The 6,919-nt window shown below is 47.0% G+C and overlaps 1 pseudogene; it reads left to right on the top strand.

Annotated features, from left to right (window-relative positions):
* Positions 1-1,136: 1,136 nt before the first annotated feature.
* On the top strand, positions 1,137-6,651 carry LOC139831700 (uncharacterized; annotated as a pseudogene).
* Positions 6,652-6,919: the final 268 nt, after the last annotated feature.

Below are 6,919 nucleotides of genomic sequence, written 5' to 3'. Positions count from 1 at the left end.
TATTTGAATGTATGTGAAACGTGGAGTTGTTGTTGAGTTGGTGCCGGCGCGTCTGATAATACCCTTTTATATAGGATTCCTTTGGGATTTGATGGCGTTTGTATTAAACTCAGGATGGCGTGGATTTTTATTAGGAACATCGGTGTGAGTAGTTTCTTTCACTGAAAAGCCCAAATCACTATGATCTATGATCAATGATTTATGCTCGCCAGTGGAGATGCTCTAAGTGAATTAACCTATAATCATGATCACAGTGTACCAAGCAGCTCCCGAGTGTCCCACCCCGCCCCGCCGCGCGCCGCCACGCACCGGCCCCGCCCCGCCACACGCCGCTCCACGTCGCGCCACCACGAACTAGCCTCGCGCCGCCACGAGCTCGCCCGGCCCCGTCCCGGGCCGCCCTGCGCCAGCACGAGCTTGCCCCGCCCCACGCCGCTGCGAGCTTGCCGCCCACAAGCTCGCGCCGCCCCACGCCGGCCACGAATTTGGCTAGATTCCGACGACTGTACTGGTGGAAGCAATTGGTCTCATCTGAAATTTCAGCGCGCCACGAATAGAGTTTGGTGTTCAGTTCGTCCTTTCAGCCCCTACAAATACAGATTGAGTTGGGTTTTCGGTCTCGGCCTGAAAACTTTTTTTCGGTTTTGGCTCGTTTACAGTGACTGAACCCGTAAATCGGCAATTATTATTCGGTTTTGCTCAGTTTACGGGCTCTGGTAAAGATGCTCTAAGAGCATTTCTAGTAGAGCCCTTAGAGCATCTCTACCAGAGCCCGTAAACTGGACGGAAACTGAAAAACTCCGACGGTTATACGGGTTCGGGCCGAAAATGGTACAGAACGGAGCCCGAACTCGCGGCCTGGCCCGTATAACGAGTTCGGGCCCCGGAGCGGTCGCCCCGTATTAAAAGGGGCCGTGGAGGGGAGTTCGGTTTCCAAACCCTAGTCCCCTCCGCCGCTTCCACTCCCTCCGCCGCCGCCTGCCCCATTTTCCGGCGAGCAATCGAGCAGCCCCCAGCCACCGGTCCACCCTCCACGTCGGCGCGATGGCCTCACGTGGCGGCTCAGCAGGCTGTAGCACCGGATTGGGCGGCTGGGACTCGCCGCCGTGTCCCTCCGTGTTCCGCACCGACGCGGAATGGTGAGAATGGAACAGGTTGGAGGGCGTGCGCAAGCGCCGCGCCCGGTGGACGAACTGGGGGCTCACGCCCCAGGGAAGCTGGCCAGGTACGGCAACGCCGGCAAGGGGTCCTTGTCCGGCGGCTCAAGCCGCGCACCACGGCTCCCCATTGCAGACAGCAGTGACGACGACGCCCTCATCCCGGCGCGGTCGCCCACCATCTCGGCTGGCGACTACGTCCACGGCAGCGATGAGGAGGAGGCCGTGCTCGCTCAGACGAAGGCCATCAGCGAGGCGGAGGCCCGCGCTCGCTTCCGCCGGGAGGAGGCGGACGCCAGGTACGAGAGTACGAGGCGGCCCGCCCGGAGGAGCGCGTCCGCCGCGTCAAGCTCGAAAGTCGAGCTTGACGCCCGGATGAGGCGGCACAAGTGCCTGACCTCCGATCCAGCCGCCGCCGCCGCGGTGTACATCCCGTTCTACGCTGGGCTTGGACGTGATGAGGTAGGAGAACCCCGACGTCTCGCCTGGCGAGGCCCTGCCGCGCGACCTCGTGGAGTGGCTTCTCTGGCGGCCCGAGTGGCGCGTCATGGGCAGGCGCGCGCGACCACTTCCTGGTCGTCGGCCGTGGCAGCTGGGACTTCCTCCGCGCGCCCAGTGCTACCAGCAACTCCTTGAAGACCTACCCCGCGATCCGCAACGCATCTGGTGAGTCTTGCTGCACTCCACCTGTTTGTGACAATGCCTGTGCTATGATGTGTTCTGACTTGTGAGATGTAGATCCATGGGTGTGAATTTTATAATCTGAACCCTAGTTAACATTAGATTATGGAGGACGCGACTAGCGGGCGGCCGCATGCCCAATTGTCAAACCGAGCGGCCGGCCCAAAAAGGAAAGTACCTGTCTGGTTGGCTGAAAAAGGAAAGCCACCTGGTCCACCACCTGCGTGCCGGTTGGCTCTTTCTGGCACGCACCAGATCCCGAAAAAATAGGGCGGGAGATCCTCCCTCCAATCCCCGCCCAAACCTAGCTCCCCCCAGATCCCAGATCCAATATAACGCCCAACGCCCAGATCTGTCGTAAAAACAGAACGAAAAACCTACCAGTTCTTCGTCAACCTGGAGCTCCCAGCTCCGTTCAGGCCGTTCGTCTGCCTCGAGCTCCCCATCTCCCTTCGTATCCTTCCAAGCTCCCTTCGTCAAGCTCCCCCAAATCCCTTCGTCAACCTCCCAGCTCTCCATGTCTACGAACCAAGAACCAGGCATCTCCAGAACAGGAAGATTTCCAGTGGGATCTTCAGATCAGGTAACACAAACTGAACAGAAACCTTCAGAAATTGCCTATAGATCCTCCTATTCCTCTCCTGATAGCCTTCTTTTTTCATCAAAGAGAAGCTATGGGACATACCTGCTAGTGTCTGTGAACTTTGTTGCCTATACATGAGTAGGATTTGCTCCTGCATCTAGATTGAAGTTTCCCATGTAGATTGGAAAACAACCAGGCAACTTTTGTTATTGTTAGCCCTGCATACTATGTGCCCACGTAGCAATAGGCAAAAAACCTGGGCAAAAATATGCAACTGGTACCAATTTGAAGCAAGTACTATGAGGAAGCTGGTAATAATTCTAGGATGAACAAGCAAAAGGAAGCAACTTTTGTTACCCATGCATGCAAATTCCTTGCCTATTACAAGCAACAAGTAATGTTTCACTGGCAACTTGTAAAAATAAGATGAAAATATTAGAGTAAGTAACTTTTTAGCCTATGCATGCAACTTTCATGCATTAGAGAAGCAACAAAAAAATGTTCCCCAGGCAACAAAGTAATGTAGAATGACACAAAGTAGAAGCAGGTAACTTTTGTAAAACCATGCAGGTAAATTCAATGCTTAATAGAAGCAACAAGTAAATGTTTCCAGGCAACAAGTAATTTGCAGGTCTGCACTACGTCACATAGTAGAAAGTAGAAGTAAGGATCCATCAACCCAGAAAATGGAACACATATTCAACAGTGGTCTTGACATCTAGAAGAACTCCATGCTATGTACAAATCTACATATCTGCAAACTAGAGCGTGCACCTAGCCAAGAAAAGTGTACTCTGTTCTATGTAAAGTAGCAATCGATGTTGAGGAAGTCATGATGTTATCCTTTGCAATTCCTGTTGCACTTTATATCTTCTTTGTCAACGATGCCTATGTGTTTATAGAACAAGGTGTTAGTTCCAAGTCAAAAAAATGTAGTTATAAGAAGTAAATATTGCAGATGTAATACATAAGTAGTAAGGCATGAACATAAAAATTAGTATTATGTTGATAGCAACAAAAAAGTACTCACTGTCATCATCATCATCTTCCCTACAAATCCCACCTGTTTTTTGCTACATGTTTGTGCATGTTAGTTGCTTTGTTTGTGGTTGTTAGTTGCTTTGTTTGTGTATGTTAGTTGCTTCCATGCCCATGTTAGTTGCATGCTTTCGATGACTATTTGCCTAAGATTTTGTGTTTGTTGTATTTGCTAATGGGTCATTTGTTCTAGGTCCCTGGTACTCATGGAGTGGATTTCCTTGATCTAAATGAGGTTCCTTTTGATATCAATGAGGAACCTGGTATCTTACCTCCCAATTATTTTACACAACTGTTGGATGAGGCAATTGACGAGTCACCACAGCCACCTGTGAACACTGATGCCCCGGTTGTTAATGTAGAACCTGCTGCAACAAATACATACACAGGTCCTCTTGTTGCTACTACAGACACTACTACAATAGCACAAGATGGAAATGAGGATGAGGCTTCGTCCCAGCCAAATGACCCTCATGTTGGCATGCGCTATGATACGTTGGAGGGTGCTAAGGAGCACTACAATGCACATGCTGCAAGGAAAGGTTTCTCTGTGAAAGTAAATAGTAGCAGGAGATCTACAATCACCGGAGAGAAACAGAAACAACAGTTCACTTGCAACAAATTCAGGAGACCAAGGAAAGATGATGGTGGGGCTGAGTTGCAAGTTGTGTTGGGACAATTCCTGATTCTTTGTCTGAAGATGAGGCTGATATTGAAAATGCAGAGCTTGCTTCCGTTGTGGCTGATCTTGCTGCTCAAGGGCGAAAAGAAAAGGCGCCCAAGAAGCGTAAAAGAGAAAATATTGTGCACACGTTTTGCAAGGCCCAGATGGTTGTGAAGTTAATTGATGGAAGATGGGAGGTTATCCACTTTGTGCCTGAGCATAACCATCCGCTTATCCACAAACCATCTCTCACAAAATATCTCAGGTCACACCAAGGCATGCCAAAGGAGGAAAAGGAATTTGTGAAGAATCTTCACAATACAAATTTGACAGCTGGTAAGTTTTTCAGTTTTGATACTGCTAATATTTGTATGTTGCATGTGTAAAGATAAAATTCAGCTGGTAAGAATCATTTGGAAAAGTAAAAAAAGAATGATACAGTAGCATTTTGTAAAAGTTGCATGAAAATGATAACTAGTTGCTTGTAATGGTTAATAAGTTGCTGCGAATGGCCATGAAGTTGCCTGTTTTATTAATTTACTTGCAGACAGTTGATTTGGTACTAGCCTAGATAGGTTTTATGATTTCATGGATTGTTTAGGTAGTTGCCTGGTTTATTTGTCAAATTCCAGGATATGTTGTGCAAGTTGTCATTGGAGAAAATGCGTGTAGAAAATAGTTTGGAAAGTAATGCTCGAAAATGTGAGGCAAATAGTTGTGGACTATAATACAACCAACTAACCATTTCCTACTTTTTTTCATTAACAGGTAAAATGATGGAAATCATGTCAGAATTTTATGGTTCAGAGTTGCTTGTGCCATACACAACCAAAACAATCACCAACTACTGTGCAACTCTGACTAGAGAAGAAACAAAAGATGGGGATCTGGCTAAAGTTGTGAGCTACTTTGTAGAGCTTAAAGAAGAAAAGGATCCAGACTTTTATTTCCGGTTAAAATTGGACGACGAAGACAGGGTAGAAAACATTTTCTGGGTTGATGGAGCTGCCCGGAAGGCATATGCAGAGGCTTACCATGACTGTGTCTCCTTTGATGCAACTTACTTGACAAATAAGTACAGTATGCCTTTTGCACCATTCATTGGGATAAATAAACATGGGCAGTCCATCGTGCTGGGTTGTGGATTTGTTAAGCAAGAATTGGCAACAAGCTATGATTGGTTGTTTGAGAGTTTCCTTATTGCCATGAATGGTCTTGCCCCGGACAATATTATCACAGACCAAGATGGTGCTATGGCGGTGTCGATTGGCAGATTGTTCCCATCTTCTGTTCACCGTAATTGTCGCTGGCACATAATGCAGAACGCACAGTTGAAATGTGGCCCTACACTGGGCAGGAACCCTGGTTTAGCTGAAGATTTCAATGATTGCATCGATTTCAGCTTTTCACCAGAGGAGTTTGAGGCAAAATGGGCTCTGTTTGTAGGCAAGTGGCCAGTTGGTGGTGGTGCAAATTCTTACTTTACGACTCTCTATGCTAATCGTGCTAAGTGGGTACCATGCTACTTCAAGCACAGATTCTTCCCATTCCTGCAGTCCACGCAACGAAGTGAGGGCTTTAATGCCATTCTCAAATGCTATACGAACCCAAAAAAGTCTATACTACACTTTGTACAACAGTATGAGAAGTTGCAGACTCATGTACTTGTGAAAGAAGGGGGTAATGATTACAGGACGGATTGTTTGGAACTTCGTCCATGGTCACCATTCCCTGTTGAGGAACATGCTTTCAAAGTTTACTGCAGAGACATATATTTGAGGTTCCGGAACGAGTTTGAGCTGATTGGGAGGTACAATGTGTTACCATTTGGTTGCAACTTTTACAAGCTTGAGCCAAACAGGGGATGGTGCGCAAAATATGGTACTAGGACCTACCTGGTAACCGCTAATAAGGAAGAAGGGACGTATTACTGTGAGTGCTCCAAGATGGACAGGGATGGTATACTTTGTTGCCACATCTTAAAGATCTTCACCCACCTTGGTGTTGATGAGATACCAGATAGGTATATCCTAAAAAAGTGGACTCAAGGTGCTTTGAGTGGTTATGTGCCAGCGAAATTCTTTGAACAGCCAGATGTTATGCCTCCAGAATCACAAGTGCAATTGCGGCACGCGAACCTTAATATGGGATTCACAAAACTTGCCCGTATTGCTAGTAGAACAGACGCAGCTACTGCCATTGTTAACAAACATTTGAGAGCTGCAGCAACAGAGATATCTCACTTGAACAAGTCGCTCAAGAAGAAGAAGCCTGTCTCAGCAGTCCCGTCCACTAGTGCACCTGATCAGCCTACGAAACCTAGGGACCCGGCAAAAACAACGACTAAAGGGAGGACTAAGGAGCACCGTACAGTTTCAGCTCTTGAGTTGCATCCAAAGAAAAAAGTTCAGTGTCACACTTGTGGTTCGTTCGAGCACAATTCTGCAACTTGCAAGCTTAGGTTTCTGTAGTACTGCAGAAACACAAGTCCTTTGTAGTTCTCCGCGAGCTTTATTTTTTTTTCTCTTTTAGTTGTCTACATTAGTTGTGACTTATTGAAAAATCAAAGAAAAGTCTTTGCCTCCCTTATTGTAGTCTAGTGTGCAACTCTGAAAATATGAAATAATTTCCTTGCTGTTATGTGTTGTGGCAACTTTTAGGTTAAAACGATGCAAAATGCAGTACTAGTGCAAGCATGTACTGGCGAGTATGAAAAACTGAATTAGGAGATGAATTATAACATGTAAGTAGAAAAAATGATGCACTGATAACATTTATTAAAAAGTAGAAACCAAA

Source organism: Lolium perenne, chromosome 5 (genome assembly GCF_019359855.2).
Source record: "Lolium perenne isolate Kyuss_39 chromosome 5, Kyuss_2.0, whole genome shotgun sequence".
Taxonomy (NCBI): Eukaryota; Viridiplantae; Streptophyta; class Magnoliopsida; order Poales; family Poaceae; genus Lolium; species Lolium perenne.
This window is presented reverse-complemented; position numbering and strand designations above follow the sequence as displayed.